This window comes from Rana temporaria, chromosome 4 (genome assembly GCF_905171775.1).
Source record: "Rana temporaria chromosome 4, aRanTem1.1, whole genome shotgun sequence".
Classification (NCBI taxonomy): domain Eukaryota; kingdom Metazoa; phylum Chordata; class Amphibia; order Anura; family Ranidae; genus Rana; species Rana temporaria.
In genome coordinates, this window is record NC_053492.1 from 309,928,307 (window position 1) to 309,950,253 (window position 21,947).

Genomic DNA, 21,947 nt, shown 5'->3' on the forward strand with positions numbered 1-21,947 from the left:
CTAAACTGGTAACCTGTAAAACATTTAAAGCGTCGCCTATGGAGATTTTGAAGTAACAAAGTTTGTCGCCATTCTATGAGTGTGCGCAATTTTAAAGCATGACATGTTAGGTATCCATTTACTCGGCGTAACATCTTTCATATTTTACAAAAAAATTGGGCTAACTTTACTGTTTTGTTATTTTTTAATTCATGAAACTTTTTTTTTTTTTTTTTTTGTAAAAAAAAAAAAAAAGGCATTTGAAAAATTATTGCGCAAATACCGTGCAAGATAAAAAGTTGCAATGACCGCCATTCTATTCCCTAGGGTGTCTGCTAAAAATAAACATATATAATGTTTGGGGGTTCCAAGTAATTTTCTAGCAAAATAATGATTTGTACATGTAGGAGAGAAGTGCCAGAATAGGTCCGGTATGGAGGTGTGTATTAAAGCCCTGTATTGAAGTGGTTAAAAGGCATTTGTTTTGTACGATCTGAAAATCGTGAATCAACGTCCAAAATTAGAAGGCGCCAAAAGGGTGGTGCTTGGGAAAAGTCAAGTTAGACTTACCGGTACCTTGTTTTCCATGAGTCTTTCAGGACAGCACCTTGAGAGCGTGGCTCCACCCACTTGACAGAAAACACACCTCCACCAAACTTCTTAAAAGGGAGGCTCCTTCCACTTAGTAGTAGTAGAGAAACCTCCGGCCCAAGCTGGAACACATAATCAGAGTATTCATTAGTCACAGCATAATATTTAAAACAATAAAGGGCAGGTTGCTGCTGTCCTGAAAGACTCATGGAAAACAAGTTACCGGTAAGTCTAACTTGACTTTTCCCTGATCGTCTTTCAGGACAGCAGCTTGAGAGGATGACAGAGACTTACCCACTTAGGGAGGGACCACAGCCTGCAAGACCTTTCTGCCAAAAGCCTGATCGCTTGCTGACAGAAGATCCAGTCTGTAATGACTGACGAACGCAAGGTAACTTGACCACGTAGCCGCCTTGCAGATTTGATCTGGGGTGGCACCAGCTATTTCTGCCCATGTAGTGGCCTGAGCTCTAGTAGAGTGTGCTCTAATTCCCAATGGGGGAGATAGCCCTGCTTGGGAGTAGGCTTCCATAATAGTGGTTTTCAGCCATCTAGCTTTTAACCCTTTAGACGCTTGGTGGCCCTTTTTCCCTGAAAAAAGTATGAACAAGGAGTCTGAAGATCGAAAATCCTTGGTCACTTCAAGGTAATGTAGTAAGGTTCTTCTCACATCCAATGTGAAATTGGTGTTTCTTCTCCCCTGATGGGCTAGGGCAGAAGGTTGGTATGACAACTTCCTGTGACGGATTGAGGGCTGGCGCCACTTTTGGTAGAAAGGCTGGATCGGTCTTTAGTACAACCCTGTCCGTATAGACGGATAGGAAGGGTTTCTTTATTGACAGGGCGTGCAGCTCACCGATTCTTCTGGCTGTCGTAATTGCCACTAGGAACACCGTTTTGAGAGTAAGGTACTTCAGAGAAATGTCTTGTAGCGGTTCAAAGGGTTCCTTAGATAGTGACTGAAAAACCACTGACAAATCCCAACTGGAGAAGTGTCGCACGGGAGCTGGTCTGGACCTAGAAAGCGCCTTGAAAAATCTTGACACTAATGGATCTGAAGATATAGGCCTTTCCAGAAAAACTCCCAATGCGGCTATCTGCACTTTAAGTGTACTGACTAACAAGCCCTTTTCTGCTCCATTCTGAAGAAATTCCAGAATGGACACTAGATTTTTCACCACTCTATTAGACGAGTGACACCAGGAGTTTTAGACCTTCCAGTATTTAGCATAGATCTTCCTGGTAACCACCTTTCTACTGGAAAGTAAGGTAGTCACAAGTGGTCGAGACAGACCTTTTCGTCTCAATAACTGCCTCTCAGATACCACGCCGTGAGGCTTAGACAGGCCACCTCCGGATGGCATATCGGACCCTGTAGAAGTCCTGCCAAGGCGGCCTGACTGCCATTCGAAGAATGGTGGTAAACCAAGCCCTTTTTGGCCAGAATGGAGTAATTAGAATTACTTCCACCTTCTCCTTCTGAATCTTCCTCAGTACCAACGGAATTCGTTGAAATGGAGGGAAGGCGTAAGCCAGCTAGAAGTTCCAAGGCTGTATTAACGCATCTGTTCCCTGGGAACTGTCGTTTCTGTGAATGGAGAAAAAGATCGGAAGTTGCGTATTTTCTTCTGACGCAAAATAGGTCTATTTGTGGTTGGTCCCATGCTTGTGTGATCAATGTGAAGACTTGCGGATTTAGGGTCCATTCTGCTTCCTGAATCCGTCTTCTGCTTAGAAAATCCGCCACTATATTTAAAGTGCCTTTGAGGTGGACTGCTGATAAGGACAGTGAATGATTTTCTGCCCAGTTTAGGATGTCTGAGGCGAGAAGCTGAAGTGTCTTGCTTCTTGTGCCTCCTTGCCTGTTTAAGTAGGCTATAGTAGTGGCATTGTCGGAGAAGACTTGAACATGGGCACCTTGAAGGTCTGCGGAGAAGGCATCCAAAGCTAAGGCCACTGCCCTTAGTTCTCTCCAATTGGAGGACGTTTCTGCTTCTGACCGGGACCAAACACCCTGAGCATAGTTCTGACCCAGGTGTGCCCCCCATCCCCATAGGCTGGCATCTGTCGTTACCACTCTTTCTATTGGAAATGACCATAACACCACCAAAGCAATCGTTTTACTTTGGTGGGGATTTTTACCTTTGCCTCCAGAGATTCTGTCCTGTGATCCCATATTTTCAGAAGGAAACTCTGAAGCGGTCTGAAGTGAAGCCTTGCCCACTGCACCGCCTGCATACATGAGGCAAGGGTTCCCAGAGCTGACATTACTTGTCTGACTGATAGCTCTTGATTTGTCTGCAAGGAGGCTACGACCCTTAGTATCTTTAGTTTTTTGTCTTTTGGGAGAAAAATTCTTTGCTCCACTGAGCTTATCTGATACCCCAGAAATTGTGCCTCTTAGGTTTTGTTGAAATTAGATTTTTCCATATTTATGATCCAGCCCAATGCCTCTAGATGACTGCGAGCCCTTTCGAGATCCTCCAACAATTTCTCCCTGGAGGGGGCAAAGAAGAGCAGGTCGTCCAGGTATGGAATTACTATTACCCCATGTACGCGAAAAGGAGCGAGGGCCTCTGCCATGACCCTTGTAAATATTCTTGGAGCCGAGGAAAGGCCGAAGGGGAGGGCTTTGAATTGTAGGTGCACGACCTCTTTTCCCATGTTTACTGCCAATCTTAGAAATTTTTGGGGGGTTATGGGGGGATATGCAGATAGGCATCTCGTAGGATTGATGCGATAAAGCACTCCTGTGTCAAAAGATTTTTGACCGTGAAGATTGAGTCCATACAGAATTTTTTGTATAGGACCGATCTGTTCAGCGGCTTCAGGTTGAGAATAAGTCTGAAACTTCCGGACGGCTTTTTTATCATGAATACGTGGGGGAAAAAACCCTGATAAAGCTCCCCCTGTGGTACTTGAGTTACAACCCCCTGGTTCATTAGATCCTTCAATAGGCTCTTCATTGCTAGGGACTCGACTATATCTCTTGGTAGATTTTGTCAACAGGTACCTCTCTGGGGGAGGGTCCGAGAACTCTATTCTGTAACCTTGGGACAGCATAGAGAGAATATACTGATTTTCTGTTATGCTTGCCCAGAAAGGGAGAAAACATTGAAGTCTTCCCCCCACCTGCAACCGGTTGTCATTGTGTTTTGCCGCAAGAGGATGGAAAAAGACATTCCTTTCCCTTCTGCCCTGACCAACCTTTCTTCCCCTCTTGAGGCTTGCTTTGTTCTTGAGCCCTTTGAGGATGGAAAAAAAATTGCCTGTCTGCTTTTTCTTCTTGACAGGGAAAGATTTCTTCTTGTCTGCAGTTCTGTTGTTTTAAACCACAGTGCCCTCCTAACTGAATTAGTAAGGGCCGTGGATCTTGCCGTCATTCTGATAGGCTACAGCTGCGGACAGGGTTGAAAAGAAGTCTAGGATTTCTTGCTTTGGAGAATCAGCTATTATATGATCCTTAAGCTGGTTCAACCAATACTCCATATTTCTGGAGACGCAAGTAGTCGCCATTGCTGGCTTAAAGCGGATGTGCCACTAAAAAAACATTATTAAAAGCCAGCAGCTACAAATACTGCAGCTGCTGACTTTTAATATTAGGACACTTACCTGTCCTGGAGTCCAGCGCCGTCCGCAGCAGAGGACAAGCGATCGCTCGTCACTCTGCTGCTCCCCCCGCCATCCTCAGTGAGGGACCAGGAAGTGAAGCGCTCCGGCTTCACTACCTGGTTCTCTACAGCGCATGCGCGAGTTGCGCTGCGCCGCTGATTGGCTCCTGCTGTGCTCTGGAAGCAGAGTGTTCCCAGAGCACAAAGGGTGGCGGCGGGAGGTGACGTTCTGCCCGCAGAAAACCGCAGAATCTGTGTGGCCGGAAGTGGATGCAAATACCTGTCAGGTATCTGCACCCCCCTCCCCCTGAAAGGTGTCAAATGTGACACCGGAGGGGGGGGGGGGGAGGGTTCCGATCACCGTTTTAAGGTTGCCTATGATGGATTGCCAAGCCCTCTTTAATTGCTGATCTATCCTCTTATCCATGGGGTCTTTCAGAATCCCCATGTCCTCAAATGCTAGATCTGAAGATCTTGAGAAAAAGGCTGCACCGAGTTTTGGAACTTTATTCCAGGGAGCTGCTGGGTCTTCACGTCAAAAGGAAACCTTTTCTTGTGTGCCTTAGCAAAGAAAGGTTTCTTTTCAGGATCAGTCCATTCTTTCTTGATCGCTTCAGAAATTATTGTATGGCCTGGGAAGGTACGTATCTTGGGCTCACCGAGTTCTGCATACATCCTGTCGTGTAAAAATAATTCTTTACGTTCCTCCTCTAATGCCAAAGTTGCATGAATAGCTTTTAGGAGGCATCAACTTGTTCCAAAGACAATTTATATTTTGAAGACATATTCTCCAGCTCATCCTCATCTGATTCTTGAGAATGTGAGGGGGAAGGACCTTCCTGGTTCAGAGGACTCTCTTCTGCCTCCACTACAGGCACTAACAGTGAGGATTGTGAGGTAGAGGTCTGTCTCACGGATGGTTTCGTGAGTGAGGACTTAAAAGGACTGAATAGTAGCATTCAATTCTTTAACAGATGCGATTATGTCGCTGCAAGCGGCAGACGCTTCCTCCTTCACTAATGAGTCAATACATGTCTGACAAAGCTTTTTTCCAGCCTTCAGATAGTTTAGGGGAAAAAAAAAAAAAAAAAAAAGAAACCATCCATTTGAGTCAGCCTGAAAACCAATCAAGATGCTCACCACAGGTGCAAAGTGAGGGATCCACTACACTCATGTGCCCAAACAGGCCCCCGCCACCAGGGGGGGGGGGGGCGATTATACCCCCCCCCAAGGGAGAAGAGAGCTAGAGAGAGACCCCATAGTAAATGAGGGTAGAACCTCAGTCTACCCCCTTACCTGGACCTTGCTGGTGCCAGTGCCTGTTCCACTCGCTGCGGATCCTGCGCCCATGTTGAGGCAGCAGCATGATGCTGGTGGCCAAACTGGACTGCACTAGCGCCACTGCACCGGACCAGAACCAGCTAACAAGGCATCAGACCTGTTCCTCCCTCAGCGCTTCCTGGCGGAAATTACATCCATGCCCTGCGCCCGCTCATAGGATGCCGCCCTTTCTGGTTACCTCACTTCCGGGGGAAGCAGCCTGACTGAACTTCCCAAGATGTCGGCGGCGTTCGGCTGCCCGGACAGGAAAAAAGATGTCTGCGCCTTCTACCTTGCCAAGGAGCAGTATCCCGGAGCAGTCCCTGGCTCACTGAGCACCGATGAGGGAGAAGGAGCCCATGCACAAGGCACTCTCTATCCAGTGAATGGGAGGAACGGACTCTCTGAAGAAAGAAAAAAACAGGTGGAGTAGGGAGATAAGACCTCTCAGGTAGTACCTAGAGAGCTCCCAACTCCCACATGTTCCCGCCGGAGGAAACACAAAGACTGATAAGTGGAAGGAGCCTCCCTTTTAAGAAGTTTGGTGGAGGTGAGTTTCCTGTCAAGTGGGTGGAGCCACTCTCTCAAGGTGCTGTCCTGAAAGACGATAAGGGAAATTAACTTCCTCTTCATACACTCATAGTACGTCACTACGTTCGTGTTTGTCAAACGACAATTTGCGCACTGTTCGTATGCTCGACAAGATCCTTTTTTGACAAAAATCAGAAGCTCGTCGTCCAACAATCGTACCGTGTGTACGAGGCTTTTAACCTCTCCACAACTTTATCCCTGGCCTGTCTAGTGTGTTCCTTGGCCTTCATCATGCCGTTTGTTCACCAAGGTAACAAACCTCTGAGGGCTTCATAGAACAGCTGTATTTATACAGAGAATAGATTACACACAGGTGCACTCTATTTACTTATTAGGCGACTTCTGAAGGCAATTGGTTCCACTAGATTTTAGTTAAGGGTATTAGAGTAAGGCCTGGTTCACACTGGTACGATTTGAGATGTCAATGGAACCGCTGCCGACAATTGCGGCCCTGCACCGATTTCAAAAAGTAGTTCCTGTACTACTTTTTGCGAATTCAGGTTGCAATTTGCATTGACATCTGTGCAGAAACCTGCACAGATGTCTCTGTAATCGCGGCCGAATTCGGGACTGCCAGCTGGGCTAAAGGGGGATAAATACAAAAATGCATGCCACACTTTTCACATATATGTAAAAAAAAATAAAAAAATGGAAAACCATTTATCATTTGCCTTCCACTTCACAATTATATGCCACTTTGTGTTGGTCCATAACATAAAATCCCAATAAAAAAAACACACATTTACGTTTTTGGTCGTAACATGACAAAATGTGGAACATTTCAAGGGGTATGAATACTTTTTCAAGAGTGCGCGCGCACGCACATGCACACACACACACGTGCATCTCATAAGATTAGATCATCAAAAAGTTAATTTCAGTAATTCAATTCAAAAAGTGAAACTCAATTTATATAGATGCGTTACACACACAGCGATATATTTCAAGCATTTCTTTAAAATTTTGAGAATTATGGATTGCAGCTAGTGAAAACTTAATATTCAGTATCTCAAAAATTGTGATTACATAAGACCAATAATAAAAAAAATAAAAAAATAAAATGTAACCACTTCCAGACCGTCAGTCAATTTACGTTGCTATGGCTAGCTGCCATAACCATGGTATCCTCTTCAAGAGTGCGCAGATTTACCGCAAGATCACTTTTATCAGACGCTTACCGGAGCAAAAACTGATCCTTTCACGTCAGTGGCATGGAGAGGAGTGAGGGGAAAAAGCCCACCCATCTCCATATCACTGCAGGGCGGAAGTGACATCAAAACGTTAATGCTCTTAACCACTTACCCCCCGGACCATACTGCTGCCCAAAGACCAGAGTACTTTTTGCGATTCGGGACTGCGTCGCTTTAACAGACAATTGTGCGGTCGTGCGACGTGGCTCCCAAACAAAATTGGCGTCCTTTTTTTCCCACAAATAGAGCTTTCTTTTGGTGGTATTTGATCACCTCTGCGGTTTTTAGTTTTTGCGCTATAAACAAAAATAGAGCGACAATTCTGAAAAAAATGAATATTTTTTACATTTTGCTATAATAAATATCCCCCAAAAATATATAAAAAAACTTTTTTTTTTCCTCAGTTTAGGCCGATACGTTTTCTTCTACATATTTTTCGTAAAAAAAAAAAAAAAAAATCGCAATAAGCGTTTATTGATTGGTTTGCGCAAAAGTTATAGCGTTTACAAAATAGGGGGTATTTTTATGTAATTTTTATTATATTTTTTTTACTAGTAATGGCGGTGATCAGCGATTTTTTTTTTCGGTACTGCGACATTATGGCGGACACTTCGGACACTTTTGACACATTTTTGGGACCATTGGCATTTTTATAGCAATCAGTGCTATAAAAATGCATTGGATTACTATAAAAATGCCACTGGCAGTGAAGGGGTTAACACTAGGGGGCGGGGAAGGGGTTAAGTATGCCTGGGTGTGTTCTTACTGTGGGGGGGGGGTGGCCTCACTAGGGGAAACACTGATCCTCGGTTCATACATTGTATGAACCGAAGATCAGCATTTCCCCTGCTGACAGGACCGGGAGCTGTGTGTTTACACACACAGCTCCCGGTCCCCACTCTGTACCGAGCCATCGCGTGTGCCCGGCGGCGATCGCGCCCGCCGGGCACACGCAAGGGAGTCGGGGGCGAGCGCGCGCCCCCTAGTGGCGGCTGGGAGAGAGGACGTCATACTACGTGCTCTCGCCCAGCCGAGCCAACTTGTCGACGTATAACGGCGGTGGCCGGTCGGCAAGTGGTTAAAAAGCGACTTTTTTTATTTTATTGCATTTTAGTGTAAATATGACATACGAGATCTTTTTGGCCCCAGATCTCATATTTAAGAAGTCCTGTCATGCTTTTTTTTCTATTAAAAGGGGATGTTTACATATAGGAATAAAAGTTACTTTTTTTTTTTTAGAACGGTGTAAAAAAATTAAAAGTAAAATAAACAATAATAAAAAAGTTTTAAACGCGCCCTGTTCCACAGAGCTCGCGGACAGAAGCGAACGTAGACGTGAGCAGTGCCCACATATGAAATCCACACGCGAGTCATAGCCACGATCGGTAGAGCGAGAGCAATAATTCTAGCCCTAGACCTCCTCTGCAACTCAAAACATGCAACCTGTAGAATTTTTTAAATGTTGCCGATGGAGATGTTTAAGAATAAAAGTTTGTCGCCATTCCACGAGCGGGGACAATTTTGAAGCATGACATGTTGGGTATCAATATACTCGGCATAACATTATCTTTCACAATTAAACAAAAGTGCATTTTTTCCCCAAAAAAAGTGCGCTTGTAAGACCGCTGTGTGACAGAAAATATTGCAACGACCGCCATTTTATTCTCTAGGGTGTTGGAAAAAAAATATATATAGTGTCTGGGGGTTCCAAGTAATTTTCTACCAAAATTTTTTTTTATTTTTACTTGTAAACACCAAATCTTAGAAAGAGGCTTGGTACTTAAAGTGGTTAATTCACTTCTGCAGCCACACTAAACAGTTTAGGGCTTTGATGTCTTAGGATCAGGCAAACTGTGCCTCATCGGAACAGTAAACAGGTCTGGAATAAAACCCCAGAAACCTCTCTAGCTCTGGTGCCAGGGCAAACACGCCCCGGAGTTCGAAAATTCTACAATGCCTCATACAGAGACGGCAAGCGAACACTGGGCGGGAGGAATTTTATTTTGTAGCCGGACACAATCAACTTGTGGACGCAGTTGTTGAAGATGAGGGAGGAAAATGGCCTGCAAATTGAGAAAGCCAACCCCAACCCTGTAATCGGGTGGGGCAAGCCTTCATGCAGAGGAGGACTTATTCTATGGCTTCGGGGTCCTGTGAGTCTAGGAGGGCTTGGCACCACCCCATGGGGACCTTGAAGGGCTTGGAGTCCTTGTCCGAGGAGCCAGAACGAAAAAGTCTTGTGTGCAGAGAAGGACGGACAGCACAAATGTCCCAGTTGGTTTCCCTTCTAGGCCTGTGGGAGGAAAGTACCCCTTCTGCCAGTAAAGTTCTTGATGATGTCATGCAAGGTAACACTGAAGAGATATCCACCTTGAAAGGCAAATCTGCCAGGGCCTGTTTAGACAGCACGTCAGCGGACCAACACTTAACAGTAAATGAGAAAAGTCTCCCATGTGTTGGAACCAGCTGTCCTGAAATCCAAATCCTCCACCTTCCCGCATACCACTGCAGTCATAATCTGATGCTGTGGGGGTTAATATGAGCACTGGACCTCTAAGGAGTGCCGAATATGTTCGACGATTTTGCCCCAAGAGGAAGCAGATGTTTCTTGCATCCATTCTCCCTCCATTTATAGGATTGCTTTTCATTCATGAAATCTTTAGTACAGCTTCTATGAATGGAGTAAGGGAGCAGAAAAGGACAGGAATAGTCAGCATTCTTGATAACTTGATAAACAGGTCTATTAACTTCCGCAGCATGAAAAGATCAAGGGAATGGTCAAGTTGAGGGGGGGGGGGGTGTCAGGGGACTTTAGATTTCCACTTGGACAGTCGGCAACAGCACAAGGGACATATAAAATGGTATACAAGTACAGTCCCTTGTGCGGATTTGAAAAAAAATACCTAAAAACTTACGTTTTAAAAAATATCTCAGATAAAAAAAAAAAAAAAAGTGTGATGCTTTCAACTTCCAGTCCACAGGTAGCCTATGAATTCACAACAAACAGCCGAATGACATACACACCCCCCCCCCCCTCCTGTATGCAATATTAAACAGACACAAGCAAGCCGGTAGAGCCTGGGTTTCTTATTAGAAAGTTTAACCACTTAAGGCAGAGGTGTCCAAGCTTTTTTTTTTAAAGAGGGCCAGATTTGATGAAGTGAACATGCGCGAGGGCCGACCATTTTGCCTGACATTCTTTGAACCATTAAAATTCGGTCCAAGTGTGTTCCTCCGAGCACTAATACAATGCCCAACAATAATTCTCTTGCCTTTGTGGCGTGAAGAGATGAGCTTGGGCGTATTATTTGGATATACCGTATTTATTCACTTTAAGAGGGAAGTTTCAGGAAAAATAAATACATTTATTAAAGAACTGTGAAGCAAAATAAGGGTCAGTGCCCATCTGCAGCCTCACAAGTGCCAATCTGTAGACCCACCATTGCCATGAATGTAGCCTCACCATTGCCAGGAATGCACCCATCACGATTTGCCAGGAATGCACTCACAAGCACCAAAAATTACAGGAGAATCTCCTGTTTACACAGTGGCCTCTTTAATAGAAAGTCCCACCTCTTTTGATGGACAGAACAGTCATCCAATGGAAGCGCAAGACTTCCTTTTACAGAGGCCACCCGTAAACAGGAAATACTCCTGTGTGTACAGCGGCGGTACTCGTCCTGCCTCCTCCCTGTCCCATTCAAGGCATATACATCTTTTGTGGCCCCTGGGGCTGGGAGATCGTCAGGGGCCACAAAAGAGAATATATATATATATATATATATATATATATATATATATATATATATATATATATATATATATATATATATATATATATATATATATATATATAGATATATAGATATATAGATATATATATATATATCTATGTCTACATAACCCGGCGGGCCGTTTAAAACTGGAACACAGGCTGCGATTGGCCCGCGGGCCGGACTTTGGACATGCCTGACTTAAGTTTTTTTTTGCTAGAAAATTACTTAAAACCCCCAAACATTATATATATTTTTTTCTAACACCCTAGAGAATGAAATGGTGGTCATTGCAATACTTGCAATACTTTTTGTCACACCGTATTTGCGCAGCGGTCTTACAAGCGCACTTTTTTTTGGAAAAAAAATCACCTTTTTTAATTAAAAAAATAAGACAAACAGTAAAGTTGGCCCAATTATTTTTTATATTGTGAAAGATAATGTTACGCCGAGTAAATTGATACCCAACATGTCACGCTTCAAAATTGCGCCCGCTCGTGGAATGGCGTCAAACTTTTACCCTTAAAAATCTCCATAGGTGATGTTTAAAAAATTCTATAGGTTGCATCTTTTGATTTACAGAGGAGGTCTAGGGCTAGAATTATTGCTCTCTAGCCAACGATCGCGGTGATACCTCACTTGTGTGGTTTGAACACCGTTTTCATATACGGGCGCTACTCACGTATGAGTTTGCTTCTGCGTGCGAGCTCGTCGGGACGTGGTGCTTTAAAAAATTTTTTTTTTGGGGGGGGGGTTTCTTATTTTTATTTAATACACTAAAAAAAAAAAAAAAAAAATTGATCACTTTTATTCCTATTACAAGGAATGTAAAACATCCCTTGGAATAGAAAAAAGCATGACAGGTCCTCTTAAAATATGAGATCTGGGGTCAAAAAGACCTCAGATCTCATATTTAGACTAAAATGTAAAAAAAAAAAAAAAAAAAAAAAAAATTGTCATTTGAAAAAATGACAAAAAGAAAATATTGCTTTAAGAAGCATGAGCGGAAGTGACGTTTTGCCATCGCTTCCACCCTGCTATGGGGACGGGTGGGGGCCATTTTGCCTTCACTCGTATCCCAGCTGAGCAGGAGGAAGCACCCGATCGCCTCTGCCGACGGCTCTGGTAAGCGGCAGAGGGCGCGGGAGAGCGGCGGGCCCCTCTCCTGCCGCCAACGGTGATCTTGCGGCGAATCCGCCGCGGACACCACCACCACTATCGTTTAAAGGACCGCTCACTGAAAAGATGGATGATATCTCGGTTGTGATAGCAGCTGCTGTCGTTACCGAGATATCCATCTTTAAAAAAATTACGTATATATACAGTGAGGGGTCCTTAAGTGGTTAAAGTAAAAGTCCATCTCAATCTTTTTTAGGCTAGACTATGGGTCGCAGGAGTGCAATTCGTTTTGTACTCCTGTGACCCATTTTCAGCATAGAGCGGTCTGAAATTCTCCCTCTGCTGACGTCATTGCAATCAGTCGAGGCAGCGTGCCATCCCGACTTAGGCCCCATACACACTATTAGATTTTCTGCAGATTTTTGTCTTCAGATTTACAAAAACCTATACAGGCCCTTACACTACATGGGCTTAGTAAATCCAAGGACAAAAATCTGCACAAAATCTAATAGTGTGTATGGGGTCTTAGGCAGTCTGGATCCGCCAGCTGCCCCTCCACAGCTCAGCTCTCCAATGAGTATGGAGCAGAGCAGGAGAGATGCTGACTGACAGTCAGCGGCCCCAGCTCAAGGTGGTGAGAGAACCGAGCAGTCGGCAGTGTTCGTGGCTCGGTTCTCAGTGGAGAGGCGGCAGGGGACAGATGTAGGATGAATCTTTAAAAAAAAAAAAAAAAAAAAAAGCACACACACCATACTTCTCTTTTAATATGTTCAACACAAACAAATGGAGATGCTCTATAATATAAAATTTAAGAAACATTTTATACAATTTTTTTTTTTTTTAATTAAATAAAACCTGTAAAAAGGATGTAAAGGGGGGGTCAAATATTATAGTTTCAATGTTTTATAGTAAACTAGCTGAATACCCGGCGTTGCCCGGTCTTCCTATCTTAACCTTTTGGGGAGGAAAATCATAGTAATATAAATATTATTGAAATATCTCCAGGCGTACAGAAGTTATGTGGGAACATACATTTCCCATTGATTTGCATGGGACTTTAAACAAAAACCCCGACCCTCACAAATGGGGGTAGTTAAGGGATAAATTAACTATCCTATAGTTTAAGTGGACATATAAGTAACATGTGACCAAGTGTTATCGAAATATGTACAGCCGTTTGGAAGTTATGAAGTAACATGTATTTCCCATAGAGTTGAATGGGACTTTAAAGAAAAACCCCGACCATGGCAAATGGGGGTGGGTAAGGGTTAAACCACCTATCCTATGTTTGTTGCTGACATATAAGTAACATGTGTGCCAAGTTTCATGTTAATATCTTTAGCCGTTTGGACGTGATGCTGGAACATACACACACACACACACACACGTTGAGTTTTATATATATATATATATAGATAAGCAGCAATTCGATTTTTTTTTTCCCCCAATGACTATTCAGTTTTGGCATGGATACCAACAAAGCACTTCACTTTCAAACTTTATTGTAGCCTGCAAATATATAAAAATATACTGTACCATACACCTTTTAAGTAATAAAAATGAGTGATGTTTTATTAGATATTTATAATCACAGCTGACAAGGATAAAAACACAAAACTAAAATCAGAAAAGCACTGGAACGGAAATATATGATTGCGCTTACATGCCAGAAGAGCAGACATCCCTTAAACAACCTCTGCATCGTACGGGTAGTTTTATGAGAAGTACAAGTAGTTTGGGAATGAAGCCAAACACATAACAAATGAGCATTTCACACCAACAATATTTAGGTTACAGAAGTTACCTCAAGTGCCCTTACAGACTTTCAGAACTGTACCCTCACCGCATTCTCTGTGGAAGACAAAAGAGAAATTGTATTATTACCAAATGAATAGAGACAGAACAATTCTACAAAACTAGCTACAAAGGTGAAATGCTGTTGTGCATTTAAACAAAAAACAGCATTAATAATAATAAAAAAAAGCACACACATTCTCCAAACGTTCAATCTAAATTAAATCCCTATTGAATCAAAAAGCGAATAAAGTGATAAAATATATCATTTCAAAGACTTTCCACAAGTTGGGAAGCCACAGAGAAGCCTCATCTGCATCTTCACCTATGAGAAAGGGCCAACACTGCCAAACTTATACACCAGAAAGGTAAAACAATCAAACAAACATTGTGCTCACATGCTCCCAATCCTCGCTGTCTGGGTCTAATGACAAACAGTGGGATTCTGCCCCGCCCCTTCGTGACTGGCTTTGATTTACAGCAGCATTAATGTAAATAATGTTTAGGTTTTATAATCACTTTAATCTAAATTCGAATGGGGGGTAACCGATACACTACAGAAAACCGCACAAACTATGAAGGCGAGGAGAAGAAGGTATTCTGTAGTCCCAACACTTCCTGTCCTAAGGGAACAGCACTGCTACTCCACAGATATTATCCCAGGGTGACAACTTTCACTTGCCATACTGTTAAAGGGTCACTAAAGGAAATTTTTTTTTTTTGCTGAAATGACTCTTTACAGGGTATAGAGACATACAAGTTAACCGATTCCTTTTAAAAATGATTAAAAATTTAATTGAATCTATCATATAATGTGCCTCTAGTTTCACTTTCGGTTTTAAAAGGTACATACATGAATTTCCGGGTGAGAGGTGAGTCGGGAAGACTCACAGAACAAAAACAAACAAATCCAGGGCAGTGTTTTGTTTTTAAAATGAATCTGATTGGTTCTGGAGGAGTTTTAGACACACAGTAATGACAGCTTAGACCACCGTGAAAATCTCCCAGTACCATGGTTATAAGGAAACAGACGAGCAGGAAGTGTGGAGATCACAGCAGAATTACAGCTACTTCAAAGCAAAAACGAACAATGGGGACATGAATCCAGTACTGCAGTAAGGTAAAGGAAGCCATTTAGCCAAAAAAAATTCCTTTAGTGACCCTTAAAATGTGTAACTGGCAGGATAAACAAATGGAAGTAAGAAGAAAAAAAAATGCATAAGAAATCTACTGCAGACTCTGCATCCAATAACTGGTAAGCTCTGCAGGTCACCAATTTTGTTATTGGGTTTAGTTTTACTTTAAAGCCAACGCCAGCATTTTAAGGCCACTTGCTCAACAGAGAATTCCAGCTGCCATAAGAAACTTTAGAGATGAGCATTTTGCTACATGTCACATTTCCTTTAAAAGTAGCTGAAGAAATCTGAGATGGACAAAAAAAAAAAACACATTTAAATCAAAAAATAAAAAACAAAAACACCACAATTGTTTAACATTTGTGTACTTTCCTGGCTGACTGTAAGCGCTTGACTCCAGGTCGAGAACTACACTTTCTGAATACAGCTTGCAGAATTCAGAATTTAATTTGTGTTGGCAAGAGCTACACTATTCACAGAAGGCAATTGGAAAGCAAATACGGTCTGCACAGTTGCACTGGCTCAGTAACAGAAGCTTGATTAGAAGCTAGGATAACTGCCCGTGGTCTGCTTCATCATGAAAGCATGCTCAATGCCAGTGATCTTTATTTACAGTTCTCAGGTACTCCTAGGCATGGTTATGTTAAAGTGACAAAGGTTACATTTTTATTTTATTTTAAATAACAAACATGTGATTCTTGCCTCCACTGTGCAGTTTGTTTTGCACCATGTGGGGGGCCCCCCCCCCCCGATTGCCTTCTTCTGGGGTCCCTCTGCGGCTCCTCAATGCTTTAGATAACCCCCTAGGAGAAGCAATCTCCCAAGGAAGTTAGGGGGTTACCTTGCTGGTGCGCACCCGAGTACAACAGTCGGTGTCCATAGCCGCCAATTGCAGGAGATTCAGGAGAAAATGGACAGCCGCACTCCAGATAAACTTCGGAAAGTTGTTTTTATTCAATAAAAGTAGGCATACACAGCAAGACACAGCCACAAAAAGGGACAGCCGACATGTTTCGCACTACATTAGTGCTTAATCGTGGCTGATGTATGATTAAAATCCTTCAAAATATATATGATGCCAAAACACAACATGTAAACGTGAAGTCTTCTGGATATTCCATTTAAATTCCAGAATACCCAGAGGACTCAACTTTGAATGGGATGTTTCCCACTATTATGACTGAACATGCATTTACCTCCCTTGTCCTTCACCTTCCCTCCCCCCTCGTATCCTTGGGGAGAGGCTTTAAGTCATGTCTATATGGTGGTGTCTTCTGAGACGTGGATAGTTTTGTGTAATGTGTCTTTTGTTAGTATTATACAAGACTAATCTTTCCCTTCACCTAGAAATTATGGCTACACATACTCTCTCCGCGTCTTTTGGAATACACACCACATATAGTCCAATCCTACCGTTCATGATCTTCGAATACTATTATTTCGTATCGCCCATTTTGGGTTCTCCGTTGCACAGATTTTAATCAAAACATTAGACTAAAGTTGCTATTGCAACAAATATAAAATTATTTGAATACATGATATTTAATAGGGGTTCTGCCATTTGGAGTCTATATCCATCTAATCCATGTTCCCATGTGAATAACTCCACGGTGTATAGACACACGTCAGTTCTTTTGCTACCGTTTCATTACATTTATCACCGTGCAGTCGCCCACATAACTAGCAGTCTCTGTGCGTACATTGATGCACACACATGGAGTCACCTCTTTTGTCAGCTTTCTGCTAGGGGACATTGTCACCATCATCTTCTTTACATACATACTGTAATAGACTCCATAACTATGTTTTTAAATCTCCATTTTATTTTTATTTTCAGTTTTAGATATGAGGCATACCTACCCATTATATCCTTAGGGATCACATGGGATTTTAAAGCGGGGGTTCACCCTACTAATAAAAAAAATTTTTTTTTTTTCTTCTAGCATAAAATGAGGCATAGTAGCGCGAGCTACAGTATGCCTGTCTTTATTTTTTTTAGTCCCGTACTCACAGTGTAATCGTAGAGACAAGATTCCGACCCCCCTCGGGGAATGGGCGTTCCTATGGAGAGGGAGCATGATTGACGGCCGGCTATGGCACGTCACGCTTCTCCGGAAATACCCGAAATAGGACTTGGCGCTTCACGGCGCCTGCGCATAGTCTGTGCGCAGGCGCCGTATAGCGCCGAGACCTGTTTCGGCTGTCTTCGGGGAGCGTGACGTGCCAGAGCCGGGCGTCAATCACCTTCCCTCTCCATAGGAACGCCCATTCCCCGCAGGGAGTCGGAATCATGTCTACGATTACACTGCGAGTACGGGACTAAAAAAATAAAGACAGGCATACTGTAGCTCGCGCTACTATGCCTCATTTTAGGCTAAAAAGATGTTAATAAGGGTGAACCACCGCTTTAAGTATACCTCACGTACTATATTATGCCCCATCATATGCATCTCTTCTTGAAACGTAGAGAACTTCATATTGAATGTTTCTCTTTCGGTATTGGGTCATAAAGGGTCAACTAATGTTGGCACGTACATATCTGTGTACACATAGACTTGGATCTAGAATGTTTTAAAAACAAACTAAAACATGAGTTATATACTTGTTAAGCACGTTGATTGTCTTACATAATCTATATGGTAGAATATATATGTATACATGGTTCATGGCTTGTTTACATCTATTCCAATAGATCTACATCAAAAAGATATTGGCTTGATCGACTATTTGGAAACTGCTCCGTTCGATCATTGAACACCGTTAAGAAAGCTGCCCATTTTTTGTGCAACTTTTTTGTATATATAAAATGTATCTATTATTCATTTATTCAAATATTGGAGTGTTCCAGCTCCCGTTAGAATGCTTTTCCATACATATCCATATACATGTTTCATAGAGATTGCGTGTCGCATGGCACACACTATCTATTCTAATATGTTACGTTTATGTGCTTTCATATGCACATGATTATAATCTTTTTCGTCTCATACATTAGAATATATTATGTATACTTTCCTCCCCCCCATCCTTCTCTTTTCTTTAGTCACACATAAAACTAAAAAGATTATATACTAACTTTTATTGCTTCCATTTTGCACATATTGTTTCCTGGCCATTTAACTATACCTCATATACACCCATTGTCCATGCCCCATTATACCTTCTTTTGAATCCACTGACACATATGGATGTATGCACCACTTTTTATGAACAATGCATTTTGCTTTTACATTTAGTCCTTTTTTATATATTATAGTTAGACACTACATATTATGTATATATGCTTATATTTAATTTTTTAATTATCACTACAAGGACTCTATACTTATTTCACAATTTTCTTTTCACTCAGGCACATTTAACACATGTAACATATCACTATGGTTCATTTTTCTTGTTTCATTTTTTTTTATATATGATCATTAGTAACATATATACTTGTCCCTACACAGTTTAGGTCTTTACACAAATCCACATATCCTGTCAGTGCGGAAAAAGCTTATTTTATTTTTTGGAGGGTATGTATGTATGTATGTATGTATGTATGTATGCATGCATGCATAATGCATACACACACACACACACACACACACACACACACACACTAGATTATATATATGTTTATGCATTTAGAGAACGGTTTCTTTTTTATGTACTTTTAGTATAATATATTTACCGAGTGACAGAAGTTTTTTCGCCTTAATGCATCTTATCACAACCCCTTTAACCACTTAAGACCCGGACCATTATGCAGGTTAAGAACCAGGCCCTTTTTGCGATTCGGCACTGCGTCGCTTTAAACTGACAATTGCGCGGTCGTGCGACGTGGCAAACAAAATTTGCGTCCTTTTTTTCCCACAAATTGAGCTTTCTTTTGGTGGTATTTTAATACCTCTGCGTTTTTATTTTTTGCGCTATAAAAACAAAAATAGAGCGACAATTTTGAAAAAAAAATCAATATTTTTAATTTTGCTATAATAAATATCCCCCAAAAATATATAAATGTGGGGTAGCGGGAGATGCCCAACCCCCAAGACGCCCCATCTGGGAACAAACTGCGTCCTGAGGAGAGGGTACCCCGCCCCCCCCCCCCATAACATTTAGTGCTGGCCTTTGCTGTTGAGATAATACAACATTGTGCCATCTGACTATTAGTTGCAGTATACAACGTCCAGTGTTGAAGACAGCAATTCACCAAGAGCGTTACAGTTTTATAACATAAACTCAATGGGTAGGGGGAAGGAACATAACTGTAAACAGGGATAGGAAAGAGAAAAGGGGGAAAGAAGAGCCTATAGAGGGCTCACCTAGTAATATTGTTTGTACATAACTGCTTTAATCTCAGACTTCAGGACCTCACAATTATTTGGTCAACAATATCATATGGACTTGTGGGATTTATACCATATTTCTTCATCAAGCAAGCAGGTTAAAGGTCCAATTGTGGTATTTGCATTTGGAATCTATTGCTGTGAACCTACATCATGCATTCAAAGGAGCTGTCCATGCAAGTGAAACAGGCCATTGTAAGGCTTCAAAAACTAAACAAATCCATCAGAGAGATCGCAGCCACATTAGAAATAAATCAACAGTTTGGTACATTCTGAGGAAAGAACGCACTGGTGACCTCAGCAACATAAAAAGGCCTGGGCATCCACAGACGACAAAAGTGGTGGTTGATCGCAGGATCCTCTCTATGGTAAAGAAAAACCCATGCACAACATCCAGACACGTGAAGGACACTCTCCAGGAGGTGGGCGTATCATTGTAAAAGTCTACAATCAAGAGAAGACTTCACAAGAGCAAATACAGAGTTCACTACAAGGTGCAAACCATTCATACGCCTGAAGAATAGAAAAGCCAGATTAGAGTTTGCCCAAAACCATCTAAAAAAAAAAAGCCAGACCAGTTCTGGAAAAGCATTCTTTGAATAAATGAAACTAAGAAAAAGTGTGGAGAAGCCTTTGATTGAACAGCTCATGATCCAAAGCACACAATGTCATCTGTAAAACATGGTGGAGGCAGTGTGATGGCATGTGCATGCATGGCTTTCAGTGGTCATTGGTGTTTATTGATGATGTGACAGAAGCAGCTGGAAGAATTTTGCAGTGTTTAGAGATATACTGTCAGCCCAGATTCAGCCAAATGCAGCAAAGTTTATTAGGGCCAAAACAACTAATCGATTGTGAAATTAATCGATTACCATTTTCATAATCGATTTATTGGCCAGTAACATAATGGGGTTAAAAAAATAATTAGCCCTTTATAGTACAAAAAGAGCAAATCTCTACGGTAAAATATTACTTTCACTGTCCCACAGTCAAAAATTAGCCCCTTACAGTAGCGATTTGCTCTTTTTGTACACATTTTTATTTAACCCCATTATGTTACTAAACATCTCAGGTCTGGGTCACGTTCATTTACATGGTTTCACATCCATGATTTTTTCGGCTGCTGTGTATTTGGAAAGGGCAGAACGGTGCAATTTTGTTTTTTTGGTTCAATATACTTCAACGAAGAAGCTGCAAGAAAAAAAAAAAAAAAAAAACTGGCAATTTGTGTTTTTTTAATCTGCCCAACCAAAAATTGGCCAAAAAAAAAAAAGGAAATTGCAGCAACATTTTTTTTAAGGTTATAAACCGATTAAATCGAAACAATAAATCGGGCAACTAATTGATTATGAAAATAATCGTTCGTTGAGCCCTAAAGTTTAGACGGCACTTCATAGTACAGATGAACAATGAACTCAAACACACTGCAAACACAACCCAGGAGCTTTTGAAGGAAAAGTGGAATATTCTGCAATGGCCGAGTCAGTCACCTGAACTCAACCCAATTGAGCATGCATTTCACTTGCTGAAGGCAAAACTAAAGGCAGATGTACCCACAAACTAAGAACTGAAGACAGCTGCAGTTAAAGCCTGGCAAAGCATCCGAAAGGAGGAAACACAGTCATTGGTAATAATGTCCATGGGTTCCAGAATTCAGGCCATCATTGCCAGTAAAGGATTCTCAAAAAAATAAATAAAAATAAATTAGGATTTTACTTATGATTATATTAATTTGTCCAATTACATTTGAGCCCCTGAAAATGGGGGTGGAGGGATAAAAATATAAAAAATGGTTGTAGTTCCTATAATTTGTACTTTATGTTTAGGTTTAACTCCTTGAATTAAAGCTAAAAGTCTGAACTTCAAATGCAGTTGGATCGTTTCATTTTAATTTTATTCTGGTGACATACAGAGCCAAAAGTATGAACATTTTCCTAGTGTCCAAATATAAATGAAGCTAGTACTGCGAGTACTACTCTATCTCCATGTACAAATCTTTGTACAAATGGGGGCCCAGCAAGGATGGCACAACAAAGAATCCTTGTGAGGTAAAGAAGAACCCAAAAGTAAATGCTTAAAGGCTTGAAAACATCACTGAACTGGAAAATATCCCTTTTCATGCGTTTACCATGTACATCTTTGAACAAGCAGGGTTTCCATAGAAGAATACCATAAATGGAGCCACTGCTCGAGGAAAAAACATTGCTGCCTGCCTCAAAACTGTCAACGAGCACATTGGCAAGTCACAGCGCTATTGGGAAAATGTTTTGTGGACCGATGAAACAAAACAAAAAAGTTGAATTGTTGGAGATGAAAATTCGGCACTACGTATGGCTCAAAAAGGGCACATCTTAGCAACATCAAAACATCATCCCAACAGTGAAGTATGGTGGACAGATGATCATGATTTGGGCTTGCGTCAATGCCTCAGGGCCTGGACCACTTACTGTCTTAGAGGTGGAACACAAATTCCCAAGTTTACCAAAATATCCTACAGAACAATATCAGGGAA

General features: G+C 41.8%; 1 protein-coding gene across 2 annotated transcripts in view; it reads right to left on the reverse strand.

Annotated features, from left to right (window-relative positions):
- TAB2 (TGF-beta activated kinase 1 (MAP3K7) binding protein 2) overlaps positions 1–21,947 on the reverse strand; it is a 114,890-nt gene that overhangs the window by 40,674 nt on the left and 52,269 nt on the right. For both annotated transcript variants that reach the window (XM_040350592.1, XM_040350591.1), the window contains exon 2: positions 13,979–14,025. The gene's annotated coding sequence lies outside the window, so the exon portion shown is untranslated. The remainder of the gene's footprint in view (positions 1–13,978; positions 14,026–21,947) is intronic.